Source organism: Phalacrocorax carbo, chromosome 6, assembly GCF_963921805.1.
Source record: "Phalacrocorax carbo chromosome 6, bPhaCar2.1, whole genome shotgun sequence".
Taxonomy (NCBI): domain Eukaryota; kingdom Metazoa; phylum Chordata; class Aves; order Suliformes; family Phalacrocoracidae; genus Phalacrocorax; species Phalacrocorax carbo.
In genome coordinates, this window is record NC_087518.1 from 15,736,095 (window position 1) to 15,755,450 (window position 19,356).

The 19,356-nt window shown below is 35.4% G+C and overlaps 1 protein-coding gene across 2 annotated transcripts in view; it reads left to right on the top strand.

Annotated features, from left to right (window-relative positions):
- The window catches only part of ERC2 (ELKS/RAB6-interacting/CAST family member 2), a 535,854-nt gene that overhangs the window by 465,786 nt on the left and 50,712 nt on the right, over positions 1–19,356 (top strand). Inside the window, exon 17 of one of the 2 annotated variants that reach the window (XM_064453878.1) lies at positions 6,735–6,811. The exons of the other annotated variant lie outside the window; for it this stretch is intronic. The gene's annotated coding sequence lies outside the window, so the exon portion shown is untranslated. Of the gene's footprint in view, positions 1–6,734; positions 6,812–19,356 lie in introns of those variants that run through there. 2 annotated transcript variants of the gene reach the window in all.

A 19,356-nucleotide genomic window follows, 5' to 3' on the forward strand; every position in this document is an offset into this window, starting at 1 on the left:
AGATGACAAGTGGTCTATACAACTAAGTAGAAGAGATGTAGGCATCAAGCCAAATAGTTTTATAGTCAACAAGTCTCTTTGAATCACATGGTTATATGTAACCTCTCTTTTAAATAAGGCCTCACTTTAAATTACATCATCATGAGAGACTTAAAAGCCATGAAGTTTTACATGAAAACCGATAGTTTCTCTTAACTCCAAATGTTTTTTTTTCACTGTTATGAATTTTATATTTTTACCAGAATACCGACATATTCTCTTAAGTAGAACTTCTTTAGGAGTCTTTCCCTAGTTTTTAATTGAATGCACCAAATATAAATAATTGTGAAAATAACAGCTTGCCTTTCAAAGTCTGTTTCTTCCTTTACTTGAAGTTTTTCTACAAGGTGACAAAATATTTTCATGTTTGGATAATTTGGTCGAAAAATGCATTGAAATAGCTTGAATGTACTATAGTTTCTGCAGTTCCTGATGTTGTGGTTCTAGTGTGTCTTGCCTAATGTAGCTAAATACAGATTTTAGAGGTTTTACAAGGCACTTGGTTGGTGAGTAAGATTTACGCTCTATATGTGACTCAGTGCAAGTGTGAATACGTGAGTGGACACCTGAACCATCGCTATTTTTCATTTCATTCTTCAACAACATGCAGAATTTGGATAATCAGGATTCTAATATGATTTTCCTATTAATCTGTTTTAAACCATGAAATCTGATATTTTCACCATGACTAATCCATGAAATTTGTCAACTTTGTCTGTGATTTACACAGCTCTATTTTTAAAGGGAACTTGTTTGAGTCCTAAGGCATGGGATATTATTTCCCAGCATGCGCTTTTAGTGTCTTTATACTAATAAGTATAAACAAAATGTGCTTATTGATTATATTATTATTTCAAGATCAGGAGGTAAAACATGAGGAATGTTCAACAGTGTGTTCACCATAGCAGCATATACGAGTCTTAAGCCATTAAGAAGAAAATAACCTATCATATCGGAGTTGGTGAGAATGGTTGTGATCATAAAGTTTACCTAAAATAATTGGATAACTTGCTTGTAGATTAAAAACATATGTGATACTTGTATGTCTTTATGCTGTAGGCTTTAGAATTAATTGCTGTCAGCATAAAACAGACCAAACAAAAATAGATTTGCATCAGTTCTTTGTAATGGGGGGGGGGGGAGCTTGAATGCCAGTGAGGATAATTCTGTTTTGTATTTGGGGGGGAAATGGCTATACAATGTTCACATGCTGGAGTGCAATTTACTATATATGGGAAAGAATAAAGATCCTTTATGTAAATGTAATAACATGCAAGTTATACCTTCAAAAGGAAAGAAAAAGGTCTCTTGTGTGCAGAAAGTTAGCCTACTCCAGCTGTCCTCTCTCACTTTGTGGGGGGAAGACATTTGGGGAAAGGCCAAAACACAGATATTCACAAAGCATCCAATTTTTACTTCAGCATAATGTCTTAATCAGCTTTTACAGAGCTGCTCTGCTCTGTACCAAACATGCTAAATGTGCTATACATCCATACATGTAAATAAGTCACACTCCCTGTGGTGATGAGAACAAGATGACTACATATTTCAATAACTGCATGATGCTGCAGGTATAGAAAAGCAGCATTGCCTAGTTATTTTTCAGCTGAGCAGGGGACTAGAGCTAGAGCTGCTGAATACTATGGCTATCTCTCATAAAACTGTATGATCAGGTATTTGAAACTTATAAAGATCTCCAGAAATCATACACATTAACATCACAGATGGCCAGCTTGTGACAAGATCCATAGGCTGGAGCCAGCTAGCAAGAACTTGATCTGCTCTGTAATCTGGTCTTCCTCCAGAAGAAATGACTGTAGGTCTATTTCCATGTCCATCAAATTATCAAAATACAGACATCATCTGTCATCTTCTGTTACTCAGCCATGCAATGTTAAATGCCTGTTTTGTGACCAGGTGATAAGTAAACTTCTGGTTATGTGCTGAGAAAGGTCTCAGGGAAAATACTTTTCAGGTGTATTCTGCTTCTGGTTGGCCTCTTCTCTCTCCTGTTCTTAAAAGCACAACTGCCTTTTAAACTGCTGAATGAAAACGGTCAACTGGATAATTAATAACTGGAGAACTAATAAGGTTTAACCAAATGCCTGTGAGTTTCCAGAGAGTATAAAGCTGTCCCTGATGAGAAGTAAATTCAAAACAGCTACTTACTATCCCTCATATTATAATTAATCTGAGTATCAAATAAAATTAGCAGTTGGGATTTAAAAAAAAAAAAAAAAGAAGAAGGGAGAAGGATAGGGTATTTCTTCCTATAAACTACAATTCATCTATGGAACTTCTTGCTACATGATACTGTGAGTGCCAGAGATTTTACTGGTACAAAAAGAGATTTGATTAATCTCTTCATTCATCAGATAGGGGGCAGGAATCCATCAGAGGCTATTAAAAGCTGAGATACTGTTTGCAATGCATAAAATCTATGCTGTGAAGGTTGCTTATCCTGGGAGGAAGACTGTACCAGGAGAAAGGGTGCTGTGGTAGATGGACCTGTGGTTTGCTCCAGTGTTTTTTAGCTCTCTACCAAGCCTTCTGTAATTTCCCCACCACTCAGAAATCCTGGTCTCTCAGTGTTCTAAGCGTCAAGGGGAAGTATGGCCTCTACTCCAGGCTGGAATCTGTTCTTGACTTAAGAATTATAATTTATTTTAAACTCACTGAAGTTGTTAGTTCACAATGATATTTTGTGGAGGACAGGGAAGAATTTGGGGAAGACAGATGAATGTTTTACGCGTAATGTTTTGTGCTTCCCTAGCTAAAAAGCAAGTGAATTGCTCATAGCATAAGATGGAAAGTAAGTGGAATCTCAGCCTTCTAAATGGTATTTTGAAAACAATGTGAGTGAAAAATAGATGTTTAGAATGAAGGTGTGATTTTATAAAAACCCATCAAATTTAGAAATCAAAATGATCTATTGATCCTTTTTTTCATTAAGTGTATCTCCATGTCTCTTTAGAAATGCAACTGTTCCCTTCAGAACCTTAAAACGTCTCTAATACTACTGCTATAAAATGGAGTTTATGAATTATCAATAGGCTTACATAGATTTTGTTACTTATTCATTCTAGATATCCTAGATATTTAGGCCTAATATTTTTATGTATATTTAACCTAATATACATAGAATTGCTTAGGACAGAATTGAAGCTGTGCCAAACTACAAAAGCTTTTGGCTTTATCCATTTACTGAATCATTATGCAAATACTCTTGTTTTCGGCATTTAGGCCCTTAAAAATTATTGTCTTTATGTTATAAAAATTATTGGCTTTATATTGTAAAGGATTCTGTTTTACATGATTAACAAGACATGTTCATGTAAGACAAAATACTCTCCAGTGTAAATTAGGTCTACAGAATTTACCTAAAAGTTTGTTGAGTACAAAAGTTCTACAGCAAGGACTTCTCCTAATGCATAAATTTATCAGCTAAAATCTTGATTGTTTTGCCTGTATTATGTCACTCACGTCTGGAAAGAACAGCATCCTGCTGTTTGTGAAGCTGATCTCCTGCTGCAATTTAGCCACTTGTAGGATTCTGTCCCAGTTGCTCTAATCCGCTCTGTTTCAATAGCACCATATTTGGACTCCTTCACACATTCTTTTGCTGCTCTGTTTGGGATGCTCCATGAACTGAATTAGAATTTTAATGTTCTGTTCAAAACAGAAGGAAACTTTTTGTTAAATCAGACTGTAAAGAATAATCTCTTTCATTCCCTTGGATAGAATTTCTACACATGCACTATATAATTTTCCTTCAAACAATAGTCCAGAAGTTTGGGGCGCTATTTCAATATATTAGTTTACTTTATATAAATCAGATCCAATTTAAGTTTTAATGTTGCAATAAGCCCTGCTACCATCTTAAATTGTTTCTTTCCTGTTGTAACTCCTCATTCAGAGTTTAGTGCTCCTTGTTTCCATTATGTCAAAGATTTACTGATATCTTTTCGAGATGCTTGTGCAAGTCAGGACAAATTAAAGCGGAGAACTGAAAGGACTCCAAAAATGGTGTTAGAAATGACACCAAAACACAAGTGCGCTGTAGATATTTTTGCAGTACTTTCAAGAAGTTAACAAAGATATGCATATGTATTTTGCCAGTAGCTATCTTCTGATCCCCACATAAAACAAGGTTTAGAGAAAGCAACTTAAAGCTTGATTGATATACCTACGTAGACATTGTCTGTCGCTTTACTTCACAGCTAAGCCTATTAACTTCAGTGGAACTATTTATGGCTAAGATAGCAATTGAAAAAACAGGACAGCAGAATGTGATCCGTTTTAATGAAGAGCTCCTAGGCTTATACTTGGTTTAAGAATTGTTCTTTAGTGAATAGGTTTTAGTTTACTGGAAAATAAAAATGTGGTTGAATTATGATAATTTTACTCTATGAAAAGAAAGAAGTTCCTTGGACAAAATGTAATATTACATGAGTCTCTGTTGTACAATTTTAAACTTTTCAGTGCAGTATATATAGCTTACCTAAGTGTATGAAGAGAACAAAGACATTATGTAATTCAATAATTTCATAAATTGTCTCTTACTTGTACCACACTTCCTGCACTGGGAAATTTAGGAGGTTTTTTAGAGCATGTACCATGTTTGTTTTAGCTGTAGCTTTCTGCCATCCAGAGTTCTCTCAGTGTGCTGGATTATCATTGGCAGGAGCCAGGATCCGATGAGAAACACCATCCTGTGAGTGGGGTTAGGGATGAATGCAGAAATTGGAAAAGACAATGGCTACAGCAGTTTGATAATATATAAATTGCTATCAAGTTTTACAGCTAGCAATGGAACAGAGAAGATAACAAAGAAAAAAGGGGAAAGAAAAAATAATTCAGAAGTGAAGATGAATCAGGGAGAGAGGTAGAGAAATACAGGAGGAAGCAAAGGAAACCATACTGAAGAAGTAGGACAAAGAAAAAAGTAATATATGGCCACCTTCTTGCTTACATTTGGCAAGTAATGTGTATATGATTTGTTCACAAATGTGTTAACATTTCAGATCATAGAAACATATAGGAAAGAAAGACATTTAGAAGTTTTTATCAAGGGATTTATTTTATGTAATATAAAATGAAGGGATTTTTAAGTGATCCATCTATGCAATATTAGCTTGAAGGCTTGTGGTTCTGCTGTTCCTTCTCTGTTTGTACTTTAAAATTAATTGAAAGCCTCATTGTTTTCTTTAAACTGTGAAAGCTTCCAAGGTCAATGAGTGAGGTAATTGACCTGCCTGTTGTAGGACAAAAATATGTATGTTAAATTGCATAATTAGTTTTAATTACTTAATTATGGTGTTTAATGTGTGGAGGTCAAAGGTTACTATTACATTTAGAAGTCATGGCAAGAAACACAAAAATAAGCAACATAGCTTAATTCTGTAGTTCTTTGGGTTTTAAAGAAGGGGTTTACTGTGATCTATCCGTGACCTTGGATATTGATGATTATATCAGATAATATGTTGCTGTTATACTTTTTGGAATCACAGAGACACCTTTGTAAATGACTAAGTGACTTTACCAAAGACTTCATTTAGGTTTAGAGTATGCGAAAGTTAATCAACAGTGGGAACTCAACTGACAGCAATTTAATCTGATTGGGTAAGGTAATTACATGATTACCATGAGTGTTTATATATGGACAAGGATATTTTTATTGGAAAAAAAAACCCCTAATTGCTTTCTTACTGAGAAGAGAAAAAAACAAACAAATTTGTTATCACAGGTTAAGAGGACATCCTTCGTTCCTTAAAATAGCTTCTTTTCATATTTTAGTGACAAAAGGAACTCATAATTCTTTGCAAATTTGCACTGGAATTATGCTATGGGTTCCTTTGTTTCTAAACTAGAAATAATGCCATTATTAACTTGTTTTGGTTAAGAAGCTCATTGCTTGCACATTAGTTGTGTATAGCCTAAAGATGTCATGATGCTTGTAATTCATGATCTCTTTTACTGTGTGTAAACACTGTTGCTTAAATACAGGTTGATTTCACCACACTTAAACCTAAAGGACAATTATACTCATGGATATTTCTGGGAAGGAGGGCATTATTTGTTTTTTGTGATGGTTTTAAAAAAAAGCACTATGTACAAGGTAGGTAGATAAATGATGATATTCCTAAATGCTAGAAGAAACAGTCTCAATTTAGGTGCTCTGAATGGTCCTTTAGAAAATGCTCTTTCAGTCTGTTGACAATGGAGGGAGTGTTGGGAGATGAATCTTCATTAACAAACATTAACCTTTGTGAATACCTCGCCGAAGTGCACTACAGAGTAGAATCCCATTTGACTCATAAATAGTGGCTTGCTACAAAGTGTGTTTAAATAATGGGCCAGGCCTGGCCTTGGCACTTTGTATGGTCGTGTTAGACACCAAAAAAAGAAATTGAAACATAAGAATAACTTCATATCTCATCAGTAACTATTGACATATTCTGCCAATGGAAATGGGATACAATCCTCTAAAGGCTAACTTCTAAGGAATTAAATAAGTAATGAACTAAATGTTAAATGAGAAATAAATGCATTTTTAAAATGAACAATATAATTGTGGGAAAAAGTTATGTGATACATTCCATGTTATAAAAATAATTTGTTCTCCCTTTTGCTAATTTTTCCCTAAATAAGGTCTTTAGAAAATATTACAATTTTGAATTGTTTTTCTAAACCAGATGATCCAGTCACTGTTGGAGGCACATAGCCACGGCAAAATCTCATGCTGTACATTGATCACCTGTCCAACCTTTGCCTAGAGTGTGATCCCCAGTTCCTTCAAGAGATCCATCTTTACCTGTCTATAAAGAAGAAGAGGAGGAGGGAGACATCTGGGATATTCAAGTATCAAAGTTTAACACCAGAGAAGGTTGAATCTCCATTTATATTATTCTCTATATATGTTGCTAGTATTGACTTGGATATTTGGCTGAAGATTTTTTTTTTCTGTAATTATATAGTATGCTCTGAAGTTTCACCAGTGTTAAACCTTTTTTTGTTTAGGCTCCTCACTTATCAAAACTACACATGCATTTTTCATAGTTCCATGAAGTGAAATTGAATCCAAAATTGTTCTGCTATTATGGAAGTTAGCTAATATTGAGCATGCCTGGCAGTCTGTCCCTGTCTCTTCAACATATGCTTACCACACAGACCAAAATGGCTTGTTTAAAACTGTTCGGTGTACTGTAGTTGTACCATTCCATATTTAGCATGCACAACTAAATCCAGGTCCCTGGCAAGTACGCTCATTTTCATTCACTTGCTTCAGGCAAGTTAAACTTGCTTCTTACTCTTCCTCTTCCATTTCCAAGAGGACTTTGATATCCACAAAACAGACAAGGTTTCACTTACTGTCCTAAGGACTGCCCCTTTAGGAGCCTAGCACAGCCCACACACAATCCTGGAATATGTCCAACTTGTTCTTTGAGCAGAATTTGAACCTCTGACCTTCTGGGCCTCCGGCAAGAGTGCTGCCTACTGAGCCACCAATACCCAGGCCATCAATAAGTTTTAAATGCCAGTTGCAGACTTCACAGAGATAATGACTTCAGTGTGTAAAGGTTTTGTTGTAGAGGCTGCAGTCTCACATATGGCGTGACAGAGTAAATACGCTAAAACCATAGAGAGCTGTTGCATAACTTGCCTTGATATAACAGTTTTTGTAATATGTTTCAAGGCATGGAATATTATTTAAAGGGACCCTGTTATATAGGCTTAGGCCCAAAATGAAGCTATTATAAAAAGAATGTTTAGCAAAAACAGAAATATGTCCATGAAATCGTTGGAGTGGGAATTTCAGAGTAAACTAGCTTGGATTTAAACAGTCGCCTGCATGACATTGCACTGTTGTGCTAGGGAATGAGAAACAGCAAATGAAAATACTATTAAGTGAGAATCAAAAACTGAAACTGAGCAGAATTAAGACATGAGAAGTCTATTGCTGTTGTTATAACTTCTTAAAAATCTTACCATATCCTGAGAAAGATGAGATGAAAAAATAAATTCCAACTTAGTCATTCAAAGCAGCATTACTGACACAGGTAAATAAATGTATTTGCACTTTAATATTATTTTTAACCTGCTTTCAAGTAAGTTCTTGTATTTTGTATACATAGATAGCAAAATTAATATGAAATAACTTCTAGGGTTTTGACACATTTCAGTTTGATTGATGTTCTCTATTTAAAATTTAGCATTAAAAGCATCCAAAAGACATGTTGATGTTTATTATATTCAACTTGATAGATGTGATTACACAAAATGTTATTTATAAACTTGGATCAAGAAGGAAAATGAAGCCAGATTCAAGCTAGGGCTTACATTATGGAAAGGCTTCTAGATAAATTGCATGAACCTTCTATGGAGCAAAGGCCAGGAACCCAGGACTCCTTTTCCCAGCTGAGTGCCCAAATCACTAGGCTACAGACTCTTGCTCCCTCTTGTGTTCTTTCTCTGGCCCAATGAATCATGAATTCTTTTCTGTACAATGATACAGCTTCAACAGGAAAGCTTTAATATATCCCTGTCCTCATCCCAGCATTTAACGCAGCCTGTAGCCTATTGATTAGAACATTCTGCTAAAAGACATTGCTGTGAGACCCAGACTGAAGAAGGAATTGAACCTGGGGATTTTGCTTCTGGGATGAGTAGTCCTTCTGCTAGGGTCGGAATGGCTGCTGTTCAAGTGCCATTTTAGAAAGAAATAGCACCTGAAGAATTTTGTAGGGAACCCGCCTAGTTGGTGTTTATTAGGCTGGCTTAGGCTGGCTTTGAGAACACCTGTTGGATCAAACTCTTCACATCATCTGTGCAGGGGTGGGCTTCATTTCTAGATCCCAGTCAGGCCTAGACATAAACTGAGCAGTGAGATGTTCAGTCCTGGCTGGGAAGGTAAACTCTTGCCATGGACAGAGATTGCAGCTCCTCTGTCTGCCCTATCTTACCAAAGGAAACTGTATTGTCTTCAAGAACAACATCTCCAGGATGAAATAGGGGCCTGGAGGATAACGACTTTGGCTGGAGGTACCCAAATTCTGCTCATGTCCCATTTTGAATTCCCATATTTTTAAGCCTGTAATTAGAGTATTTTAATTTAACAGCTCCTTTAAATGTAGAACTGAGGGATTCTTATGAACCTGTTTTTCAAACATGTTAACTTTAAAAGAATGTGTTATAATTAAACAAGATGAGAGGAAGGATTTGTGGTTCAAAAGTGCATTGACAGTTATGAACCATAGTAAAACACAGTGCATTTTGAAGCTCTAAAAAGTGAAATTGCCTTAAATGTGTTAATGCTTTTCAGGAAGTTTGGTAGAGCAGTGTGTATTAGATTTGAAGTCAGGAATAGTCAACTAAATTAACTGCATTGCAGTTATAAAACAAATGTTTGTCAAGATTTCTGGGTTGTCCTATGCAGGGACAGGAGTTGGACTCGATGATCCCTGCAGGTCCCTTCCAACTCAGGGCATTCTATGATTCCGTGATAATTCCTAGGCTGTCAATTTATTTTTTTCACTATGTATGTTTTTATTAGGTCCTGCGGTGCAGGTCCTTTTTCATGCAAATTCATTTATCTGCCTCAGCAGAATTATTCTGGTAAGTCAATGTCTAAGATCAACCAGGATGAGGCTGGTTTTCTTTTTAACAGAAATGCTAATTTTGAAAATGACATCTATGAATTATTTTTAGTCTGAAGAACTATAGACAGTATAAAATTAGAGCTGTGGACTTCCTGGCAGTTCTTTTATTATTGTTTCTGCCTGTTTAAAACAGGTAATGTGATTCATTACACATTACTTTTCTGTCAGTGGATGTATCACCTAGTTTGGTACCTAAATGTATTACATTGTGAATGATTGCTGCCTTGTAGTATGGTAAATTGCGGGGTGGGGGTGGGAATAGAAACTTACATTCATGACAGCCTGTTGGCTTTAAAGACAAGTCTTTTTCTGCCTCGCTAGTGTCTATTTTCATTGCAGTAGGGCTTTTCATATAGTAGGATAGCACTCAGCACAAGTAGGAAGGATGCAATCCATATCCTGGTTATTGACTGAGTAGTTTTATGTGCAGCTCATTTAGCAGCATTTCTGTTTCCCCACACAGGACTTTCACTGTCTCATAAGCTGTCTTTAGAAAGCCTATGATTTGCACAATTTAATGCTATCTCTCATTTCACAGTGTACACAAGTTAAAGTGATACAGGTTGTAAGTCAACATCATATTAATGATTTTGTGTGCATGGGGACCTACTGGTGCAGGGAACTGCTTAGCACAGTGTTGACTTGATTGCTCTAAAGAGTGTGTGTTAGTATGTGAAAGGGTGAAATCAATGGGTGCTTAGATACCAGTGTTATGAATTCAGGATAAATCACTAAAAAACCACTGTAATAACCTGCGTAATGACAGAGGAGGATAGAGAGTTCTGAAAGACAACTGCAATCAGAAAACTGAGTAGGAGAGCAAAGAAAACAGAAACATTTCTACAGAAGGGAAAATCTCTAAAAGCTATGACTTGATAGAGTGGTAAACTTTGGAGGTGAGCAGAGGTCTTCAGGAATGAATAATTTTTGTAAAACTATGGATAAATGACACTACATTATTCTAGTTGATTTGAATCAGTGTACTTTGGGAAGCTCTGCATAAGGCAGTTACAGTAATTAAAAGTTGTGACGAATAAGCATCATGTTGAAGTCAGGTAATGGTCACTTGTAAGACAAGCTATAGAAATGAAAAAGAGACATGGTTAAAATAACACGAAAATTAGTATTTAATTTGGGAGCAGCATATTTTCAAGATTACAGATAGGAAGGATAAAAAGAAATCACAGTGAAGATGACTCATATGTTAGTTAAAGCTCAGACTAAAAGCCTTATCCTCCCAGGTATAAAAATTGACACCTGCATTGTCACTTAGCTAAAAAAAATTTTTTAAAAAAAGTAATATGAATGCTTTTGTGTTTTCCCTTGATCAATTTTAAAAGAAAGTGGGTTTCATTTTATTGTGTATTTTCTTATTTTTATTTTATGTGACAGGTTTGTTGGTGGTTGATTAGCAGCAATGATTCCCCAGCCTTAAATCACTTGATACCTTGAACAGGAAAAGATTGCATGATATGATCCCACTGTCCCCTTTTTAGTGTTGCCACAAAGGAAAAAAAGACTGTTCACAAATGTCTGAAACTTATTTGCATTTGCCCTTGGAAATACCAAAGCTGCTAGGGAATTTTACAAGTTAACAGAGTTTTTGATCAAAATTGTTGCTTTATTGAACCTGAAACCTCTCTCATATCAAGGGTAGTTTAAAGAAACTTCCTTCAGGAAGCTTTAATTTCAAATAGCAAATAACTAATTTATTGAGAATGGAACAGCTCAACAAGAAACCTTGAGAGAAATCTGCATTACAATACCCAGAGCTTAATCGTTAGGGCATTATCCTTTAAGACACGTGACTTTGGTTCTATTTCCTTTTCTGAATCCAGCTGAATAGAGACTTAAACCCAGTTGAATATCTAATGCATCCAAGGCAACTGTCATTACCACTGGACTATTGTCTGTAATAGGTTGGGTATCTCTGCTTTTGTGGTAATTGTGAAAGGATTTGTCCTAATACCAACAAGACCTTTCTGAGATCTCCAGAATTCTTATAGGCTGGGAAAGAACCTTTGTGCCTAGCTTTATTCATAACCCCCAGTCTCTGAAGAAATGCCTGTAATAATCATTATTTTATATATTCATACCAGGCAACATTTGTTAATCTGGACTCTAAACTAAATCTCAATCTCAAACTCCATACAGAGCTGTCTTTCCATGCCTCTGGTTATTCCTGTCAGCATTCTCAGATTTTCCTCTGTTTTTCCTATAACCATACTTTTAACAGTTCAACCAAATCTGCCTAGCAGTAGTGCTTGGGATATAACAGCAATGAAATCAATGGCGTGTTTCAGTACAGTATTCTATCTCTGTTTTTGCACCTTATACTTTATGATGACATGGTGAACTCAGTGGTGATCACTGTTGAAGATGCGTCTAGTTGAAATGTGCACCTACTGGAAAAAAACTAAAAAATCCAAAAACTGTTGTAATTTGATTGTAGTTGGGGCATTGTTTCAGAATATGCAGTTGATGATGGATTCTGTGAAGCTACAGAAATCAGGATTGTTTTGTGCCCTATCAATGTGTAGGTATTCTTCTGAGATTACCAAAAGGGATCAGTTACCTTGGTAATGTGTCCACCAATATTTATTTTGTCTATTTCTTTACAGAGGCTAACAAACATTCATCATGTGGGAATGTTGGTCATGATCAACTTGAGCTGAATTTAAATTGATGACCTAAAGGTTAAAGTCTCTGTATCCCGTTACCTCTCCCTTGGGCTGTCCAGTCCCCCTACAACTGGTTTTAACACCATTTCCAGTTTATCAGTGTCTTTGGAGGAAGAGCAGTCTTCAGAAGTGTTGATCTGACAAATACCATCGATGTCTTGTTAAAAAAAAAAAAAAAAAGAAAAAAAAATCAGTATGACTTTTGCAGCTTGTCAATTCTTGATGAAGAAGGTTCTGAGCAAGTATTCAGATGCTGGACTAATAGCTTCACCAGCCTGTTAGATAGCTTTACCCAGTCATATGGGAATGTAATGCAGTGTAGCAGCCCAGTGAAACATGAAACTATGAGAACAGCTGAATAAATTTAAACATATTTTTGAACATTCTAACCTTTGTCATAAAACTCTGATAATATAGAAGAAAAACTAATAACACTTTCTTTTGGTTTTGTTATTCTGTACAGTAGTTGAGAAGACAACATTTCTTGTTGTTGCTGACTCTAAATAAGTAGTGACAATTTCTAACACTACTTTTTCCCCCCATATGAAGTCTATTCTTTCTCACTCATTAAGGAATGAATCTGGTTTCTGTTTTATTCAATATTGTATATACATCTCACCCATAAATATTTAAACTAAGTAAATATAGAATCTTAAACATGGAATATGCTTTCATTCTAAACTGGTGGCTGTGGGGGAAGGTAAAAATATTTTATTCAAAGGCCAGTGGTCCCTTTGGAAGAGAATAAAAAAGGTGTTTTGCATAAAAATTGGGTAGACTTGTGCTTGCTTTTAGAGCAGCAAACTTTTTACCAGATTATACCTATATTGTTATATGTATAAAGTTCAGACTATAAAGGATCAATAGGAAAGGGTTTGCAGATATTCACTTCAAAAACACATGGCTAGTATTCAGCCCCTATATCTGGGGCTAATTTAATTCTTCTTCTCCATTCAAAGTGCCTCAGTCCTGCCTACAAATGCAGAACAGATTTCCTGGTAGTTTTCTTCCTTGGAAGTACCGTCATTTTATTCCTAACTGGGAATAACATGAAATGGAAATACATTTATGACTTTGCTTAAAAACAAACACCAAAAAAAATAACAGCAGGGATAATCTGAAAGATAGTTCCATAACAAATTGATGAAGAAAAATGCAGAAATATGAAGCATATTGAAAAGTACACAACTGACATTTTGTCCAGGAAGATTTCCTTTAGCAAACTGATTTTTGGAAGTGGAGTAATGTGGCATACATAGAGTACTTAATTAATTTTGGCTTTATTGCCAGTCAAAACTGGTAATGCAAATTCATGGTTTTAATTTGATCCATGCAAGTAAAGTTCAATACATGTCTAAGTATGCAACAGGTATAGATCCTGTTCTTTAAGATACAATTAAGAGAGTTGTAAAAATAAAGTTTTATTAAACTGAATACAATGAATAGTGGGCCTTTATGCTTTACAATATTATGACTGTGTGGCTTTCCTATGTATATTCCTCTCTCCTTCCACATATATTGTACAATCTGAAATGCTGAGATATACTGAAGGTTACATCCTGAAGCACAGTTCTGCTGAGGCTTTCCCAAAAAAAGACAAGCTCTTTGTTATGTTTCAGACTCTGTGGTTCAAACTGTAGCTTGTGTAGGTAGCTAATGGGCTAGACCAGCTCCTTCAGTAAAGTCTGGATCCTTGTGTGGGTAATATATCATTGAAACATAAAATAAGCTTTGATTATAAAAGGTGTCTTCTGTAAACAAAGACAGTTACAAATATAGCACTTTGTGTTTACAAAGCAAGATCAGACCAAACCTCAAAACAGAAATGCAAAGTAGATAATATTTTCTTATGCATTACAGAGTCGTAATTAACTCATCAATAGGAATGTCCTTTCTTGAATTTGATGAGGTCACAGGATTAATTTTAAAAGGGAAACAAAAATCCACCCTTTATTTTACTTGATTTTTATGTGGACACCACATACCTAAAATGGACCGGTGGTATAGACTGCTTTAGCTAAGTTTAGTATGGCTTCTCATTTTTCTTTTATCTTTCTATCAAATAGAAAAAGTTGGTGTGAGAGAACATAAAATGGTTTAATCTCCCTTCTTGTAGAAAACAGGAGGGTAGATCAGTATTTTCAACAAGATTCAGTGGTTATTGTTGACTTTTTAATGTTAAACCTGTGCTCATGAAAATCAATGACAAAAGCTTTATTGATTTGTAAAAGAAAGATTGGGGTATTAGTTTTGCCCTCTGTAATTATACATAATAAAGAGTTTTTTGTGTAGAGTTTTTTAAACAGCTTGGTCTGGAGCTACCATTTCAAGCTCTGCTGGTTGAAGTGTTACAGTAATGAATCCTAAATTCAAAGATGATTTCTTAATAGTGTGGCTTTGTTCTCCTGTGCACACTGACAGATACAGGGAGAACAAAATCTTTCTTTGGTCTTAGATCAATACTGTAATGAAAATACAAATACTTGTGTACGTTACCACAGCTCCCATAGAAGCACCACTCACCCATTGGGGTTTTTGTTCCCCACTTTGATTAGCTGTACTGGTCCACAAATTCTGTCTGTGTTGGCATGGAGCCCTCAACATGGAAAATCAAGACAGAAGGTAAGTGTCCTGTCATGTGTCCCTGTGCTTTTATTTCCCATCTCTTCGAACTGTCCTGAAATTTTCTGCTTCAGCCATGGGGTTAATCTAAGTACTTCCTTTTACTAAATTTAAGTGAATCTAGACCTTTGAGTTCCAAGTATCATTTTCATGTGAACATAAGCCCTTCTTTTTGTAGGCATCTTAACTCTGCTGTGCAGAATGAAGTAGAGTCCCTTTGTCTGTAGTTGTAATATACTTCATTAGTTTCCAGAAGACAATAACTTGCTTTATTCCCATTTTAGAAGGATTAATTATACTCAGAAAAAGCACTCAAATAGCAAACAGAAAAGGAAACCAGATGTTGCAGAGTTATTTAACCAGTGTTATTTGCAGGCAAATATTTAAGCTATGTGGTTTTTTTTTTTTTGTGAACCTTTGGAAGCTGGCTACTGACTGAACAAAACATCCAAAGTATATATGAAAAAATATTTTTACCTGATAGTATCATTCTTATACCTAGCTATTGCAGGTAAATACTTTATCAATCCCTGGCCAACAAATTTGCAAAAGTATTTGATTAGAACAGGAATTATCCCCAAGGCATATTGTGTATAGAGTCATAATTCAAAAATAGGTTTTTGTTGCATAAGGCACAGTTGTGCATTTCCAACTGTGTCCGTTTTCTGTGTGCTAATGAAATGGTATAGTGATAAACCTCTGTGCAAATTTGTTTTTCTTGTAGATGCAGAATCTAAAATAATGAATGTTTAGAAAAAGTAAATTAATTAATCATCTGGCCAAAAAATTTAAATGTGTTTCAATGAGAGCAAGCTTCATTTCTGGGCATGGTGTTTTGCAAAACAGATACATTCAATTTCTCTTACAGCCATGATTTGTATGGGCAGTTAAAGGCACTTTTAAAAGTCAGCATGTGTTCCTGAAACTGTTTCTATCTGTTTAAACTAATTTTCATGTCATTTAGTACTTGTGAGATTTGTAAGACACAGTTCTAAAGTATAGAAGCTTCCTGATCTAGGCATTGTAGGACAAACAAGAATATCAATTTGAATTGTTGCTTTCATCATTTCTACATTCTTGACATCTCAGAAATCCTGAACTGTGGTATCTCCCCAAATTTTTCATTCAGCTGTCTTCTTGAGCACCTAGAGCTTGTCTTCTGCTTACCACTCCTGTCAAAGACAATGTGCCTCCTGTCATTAATAGAAATTATCTAAATGACAAATGTTGCAATATTCCAGTTACTAATATCTCAGCACCTGTATGGATAAGCCTTATATTCAGCTTTGGCTACCTAATTCAAGGAAGCATCTTATCCTTATTTTGCCAGATTTACTCTGTTAAAATTTTTCATCCAGCATATCCATATCTCCTTTCTTAGAGCCTCTAGTGTCTCTTCATTCTTATGTGGTCTTTTTTGCTGTGCTCTCCTTTCCCTCTACAACCTTTTCCAGCTGCAATGTTCCTTCCAGGCTTTCAGCTTCATTTGATTTATTTTCAAGCCTATCTCCAGTCTCTTCTCCCTTCTTTCCTCATTAGTAACCTGCAGGCTCTTCAAACTCTCTTCTTCCAAACTTAAAACTTCACTTTCCCGGGTTACGTCATCTATCTCCTGCCTCTTCATCTTTTTCCTACTGTTCTCTAGTGGCACAGAAGTTTTGTAACAGTTGTGTTACAGTGATTTTCATTGCTCTGTTCTGACCTTACAATTTCCTGTTATTTGGTCCATGCAAGTGCTCAACCTAATGGACTTTGCACTGAGCATAGTCAGGGAAAAAGAAAGTATGTAGTTTCTGTCATCACAGATGATAATAATCTGTTCCCCTTTTTATAATACCATTTCCTGTTTATGGGAACCCATTATTGCTGACATTTTATTGCAAAGAGGCATCATTCTTAAAAGTACATTCATCTTAAGAAGTTTGTGCCTTTTTTTCACTCTGTGCAAGGATTGTTTGCTTTATGTAACTATTTCCCTTGTCTAAATGTAACTTGCAGAAAGCGATGATAAATGTTAAATGGGTCTTGTAAAACTGCTAAATTGTCAGTTTCAAAACTCAGTCAAACATTGATGTTTTCATTAGATCCCAGCACTGAGGAATGTCCGGCTTTCATCATAAGAGAGTTGTTTAGTTCCATATAAGTCTAAATACTCTGCCCTTGGGAGATATCTTACTGTCACCTGCTCCTAAATTGAAAATTATTTATTCAGCGAAAGGTTTGTTGTGGTTTTTTTAGAAAGGACTCTTTTTTGGTTTTCCCCTTTAACAGACATCTTTGATATGGGACAGAATCCCATCAACGTAAAATAAATCAAAGCCTAAGATGCTATTAAATAACCCTTTATTTTAAATATATTCAGTTCTAGATAACCAAAAACTGTTCGTTCCTGCCCTTGTTCTCTCTTTCTCTATTAAACAGATGTGTAGATTTTCAGACAAACAGTTCTATTGGCTACATAATGAGCTACTAATCACTAGCACTTTGCTGATGAAAAAAAAATTCAGTAAACTAGTTAAACTTATTTAGAACTCATTCTTAGTATAAGTATCTAAAAAAGTTTATCCTAAATAACAAGAGTACAACAATCAAAGGCAGTAAGTTAATGTCATTCAGCATAAAATAGAATCAAAAAGCTGAATGTTTCTCATCTCACCTAAACAATTAACTGCATCAATTTAACTCATAATGTCAGAAAACACTTAAGACTCTGTAGTGCAAATACAGCCTTGATTTAATTGAGTGTAAATAAGAACTGTTGTCACATTCATCAAGATGTGTTTGGCTTATGCCTAAACAACTTTTTTTTTAAAAATAATAATGCCCTGTATATCTTTAAGAGGCATACAGATGTAAGGCCAAATTAGATTTTGCTTGAAAGTAATGAAGAAGGAATGCATAAATAAATGCATTAATACATAGCTGAAGCATATTGTTTTGAATTCTGTAGGGCTTTTTTTCAAATATTTATTAAGAATATTAGCAAGTAAGTTCTTCCAGTAGATATGGAGCTTCAGAATGAAAAAGGAGCATGAGGCAAATATTACAGAACTAGAAGAAAAACTGTGAAAGGAACCAGATACGGAAAGGAGGAAACAGATCTTAAGGTGTTTCACATTTATTTTCCTAGTCCTTGTACAACAAAGAAACCACAAAACAAAAACCCTACGGAAAGCTCATGGAAGCCTGAGGTATACTGCATCTCTGAAAACCTTACAGTATACATCTCAAAACAGAAAAAGAATGTGTGCAGCTTTAATATCTGGGAATATTCTGTCCAGGAACCTATTGAAGAACAAGACTTGGCATCTTACCCAAATCATTCTCGTCAGCTGACAGCAAGGTACTACACAGCACTATACATTCATGTCCTCCTCAACTCTATTGAAATAAAAAGCTTCCAGGCCCTATTTATTCAAGAGGCCAGCTTTAGTACATTTCTGGTATGTCATACACAATATTACATCTAGTTTTGAATCTCCTTGGTATCTCCTGTATTTATGTGTTCTGTCTCCAGGTCCGCTCCCTTGTGTCAGTCTAGTTAAGAATGCCACATATACAATATGACTATTATAATCCTAGCCTCATAGTCTGCACAGAGGAATTTCTTCAATATGTACCCTTTACTTACAAAATACATGTGAAAATTACAGATAAATGGAGAAAAATGCTTCTGTGCTGTTCCCTTCTTCGCTTTCATCAGCATGTTTCTGAGTCATTTGGTCTCTGAGTTTTTCCAATGGTACAGTCCTCTTTTATTCTTCTCTCTTCCTATTCTGATGACGGTATGTCTACTCAGCTAGGGAATATTTATCTTTTTAGAAACAGCCTATAACACTTTTTCTGCTTCTCTTCTTCCCCTGAAGTTTTTCCACTTCTGACACTTTGAGTTCTTCATTGCTTAGTCTTTGTTTTTAAAATGAGAAATAATTCTATTAAGAACACATGCTGGTCCACTGGAATTGGGCTGTGCCATTATCAGTGGCCTTTTGATGCAACATCAGACACTTAAACATCACGTGTCTCTTCCTGATATTAGAAAAATGACAATTAAAGAGGTAATGATTAAGGAAGACCTAATTAACAGAGTTCTCAACATGGAACCAAGATGTATTATAGGTTTATCTTTCTGCTTTCCCTCCCGTTCAGATTGCAGACACAGATATTAAATTGTCACAAGGTCCAAAGTGATCTACGGAGCAAGTTGTGTGTCTAGGCTAAGAATATCTGTGGATTTGACAGCCACAGCATAATACTTTCTAATTCTAGGAAGAAGTGAAGAGTGTTCTTACTTGCCTACTTAACAGGGCTGCTGTGAAACCATGTCTTTATGACTTTTAACATGAAGTATAAGG